This window comes from Melanaphis sacchari, unplaced genomic scaffold, assembly GCF_002803265.2.
Source record: "Melanaphis sacchari strain LSU unplaced genomic scaffold, SCAv2.0 Contig23_pilon_pilon, whole genome shotgun sequence".
Taxonomy (NCBI): Eukaryota; Metazoa; Arthropoda; class Insecta; order Hemiptera; family Aphididae; genus Melanaphis; species Melanaphis sacchari.
In genome coordinates, this window is record NW_020271114.1 from 3,274,041 (window position 1) to 3,277,473 (window position 3,433).

The 3,433-nt window shown below is 25.7% G+C and overlaps 1 pseudogene; it reads left to right on the top strand.

The window, feature by feature from the left end:
* The first annotated feature begins 799 nt into the window (after window positions 1-799).
* Window positions 800-2,708, top strand: LOC112594728 (annotated as a pseudogene).
* Window positions 2,709-3,433: the final 725 nt, after the last annotated feature.

Below are 3,433 nucleotides of genomic sequence, written 5' to 3' on the forward strand. Positions count from 1 at the left end.
AGTTGATAATTGATGTATGTGATAGTATATTAACATTTTATATTATCTTGAATTAAGACAAACACAAAAAATGTTTATATGAGAAAGGTTAATTTTTTTCTGAATTTTTCCTGTAAATAAATGTATCAATTTCGGTTATTATGGACTTATGAGATATTTTCGTATCATCGTTTTATTATGAGAAACATAACTAAGATCTTAAATTTAATACATATTAACATTTTTACTAATTTACTGCTATGTGAAAATATGTTTTTTTTTAACTTTAGATCCTATTTGATAATAATTATTATAGAAAGGTACGTCGTATTTGTTATTTGCAAATTATTTGAACTGATAGTGTGATAATCTAAATATTTTATACTTAGATTTAAAAAAGTAAACAAATAAAAATAATTTGTCTGGACTAAAAATAGTATTTATTAAGATTATATTAACATTTGGTATCTATTACTTAGTGACTTACTAAAATACGAATAGCAATTAATCGTATTTAACAAAGTATGGATGATTTTTTATACTATACGATGTTTATCATAGGTAATAATTTAAATTATTTCAGACAACCACGCATGTGGCTATTACAGACATTGTAACAAACTTATATGTTTTTTTCCCATAAATCATAATATAGTTTTAGTTGTTTACTTTTAATTAATTTAAATTTAATAACTAAACAATTTGAATTTCAAATCTTTTAGTAGAACAAGATTCCGTACGGTCCTTATCAGCGCGTACGGAATCGTGCACATTTTAAGGCACACGATTCCGTACGTTTTGTACCCAAGATTTTAGAGCAATGTTGCCAGGTTTCCATAAAATTACGTATATATTTGACTTTGAGATAAGCGCTCATGAAGCATGTAGAAAGGTATTCCCAAATGTGGAAATTCAAGCATGTCGATTTCATTTAGGGCAGGGTTGGTGGCGGCGAAAAGTAATTACGCTTAAGATTAAAGATATATTATAAATATATACATAATAAAATTATAAAATTTAACGTATTGTATTAACTTTGCAGATAAATTCTGAGCAGAAACTCCGAACATCATATACGAACGACGACGAGTTAGGAAAATGATTAAAACTATTTTTCGGGTTGCCATTCGTACCACCACATGACATCGAAAATGCATTCGTTGAATTTGTATCCTATATGTCCAAATATAAATATAGGATGTTTATTTTCTGATTACATATTGCATACTTATGTAGAAAATGATTGTTTATTTTCACCAGGAATTTGGGCTCAAGAGCCGTCAGAAAAACCTCGGTAATACTATAATAACTATATATAAGGTGTAAAACTATTAATATAATATATTAATATCTATAACGTTTTGTTTTCATATTTTTTTTTCTTTAATACAACAAATTTATCGGAGAGTTTCCATAGGACATATAATGCACAGTTTCATAGTCCACACCCTTTTATTCATTTGGTTATATCAGTTCTGAAGGAAACACAAGAAGAGATTTGCACAAAAATAAAATTAGCATCTAAAGAACGTTTTAATCAAATGGCCTTAGCCGACAAACAACGTTTATACCACACAATTGACGAATTTAAAGAATATTTAACTCACAAAAATATAATCAAATATTTGTAACAAGTATCAAGGTATCAAATTATAATTATTTTACATATTTTTTTATACAACTTATACTTAATATATTTTTACATATTTGAAAATTTGTCAAATAAAAAAAATAAACTTAAAATAAATAACTAATAAACTTTTTAAAATAACAAATTGAAAATAAATATAATAAATAGCAACATTGCACATAAAATCGTACGGAATCGTGTTGTTTTTGGGGTCATTTTGACAATCTATTATTTGATCAAAATCGTACGGAATCGTGCTCAGAGTTGCCCGATTGCGGCCCGAATACAGGTAGTTGTATTTTATCCCAAATATAAGTATCCCGATTGCGTCCAAAGACGCATTGGTTCACAAAATACCTTATAATTAATAAAATAAAGTCAATATTTTAAATACTGTATAAATGTTTATTGGACGTATTTGTGTTTGAAATTCAAATAAATACGATAGATAAATAAATAATAATAATAATATAATTATAATATAATTATATTTATATATAAATTATATTATATATAATATGATATACCTAAATTATTATAAAATAATTATAAATAAAAATAATATTTAAACATATGGCAAGTATACTATAATATAATTCTTTCTCAACGGATATAATAAAATGAATTGTTTACAATAAAAAGAGATATGAAGTACAATTAATTTGTCAATAAATAGGTATCTAGTCAAATATTAAACCACTTAAATAGTATTTCCTACCTACTATAGACAGGTCGCAATCGGGATAGGCAAAAATGTAAAAAGTTTACTTTGGGCCGCAATCGGGCGACGTCCATCGTGCTTTACCGAAATCTTCATTGTTGTAGGTTACAGGTAATTATCATTTATCATTTTGTTTAGTAAAATAGAAGATTATTATTTAGTTATTAATGAAATATAATCATAATTATAATTGATCAAATTAAATTTATAGTGTAATTATTAAGTGCAGTTTTTGGTTTTTTTTATTCTGCAATAATGCAATAACTTTTGAGCCTTATTAATTATTAAAGTATAAAATTAGTTAAAAGTTAAAACTACACTACATTAATATTTATTTATAATTTATAATGTATAATAGTGATCAGACAAATCTTATAGCTAATGCGAGAGAAATAAATTTGTTCAATCTTTATAATTATTTTTTACAATATAAAACTATAATTAATAAAGTTTTTCATTCACCACCAGACATATTATTGATACGTCATTTGCACCCTGTCATTGTTTAGATATGGCCATATGGGGGATTGAAAAAAAAAAGACCAATAACCTTTCACATATAGGTTTTAATGAATTAATACAATATTATACCAAACAATTTACATATACAATAAATATATATATATATGGGATATAATTACATATCTATTTTGCACACACTCAGACGCACAAACACAGATTCAAATACCTATTCATTCTAACTCACATAACACACATACACACACACACACACACACACACACACACATACACATATATATGTGTGTGTGTGTGTACGGGTGATCTACTTTTCCGCCAAAATCGACCTTTCCGTTTACCGCCAAGTCCGTTTACCGCCAAGTCCGTTTACCGCCAATACAAAAATATATATTTCCTTTTACCGCCACCACAAATTTCAGTTTCTATATTTTGGTAACCCCTTGGTAATGATTTTTAAAATAACAAAAATAATTAGGTAATCAATTTTTAATTAAATATATGATTTTACAAAAAAAAAACATTCAAGTGATACTTATAATTAAAATTATATAGAATATTGTATAATATATTACAAAAAAGTCAATATTACGACGTAAAATAGTAAAATACAATATCACAGTCAA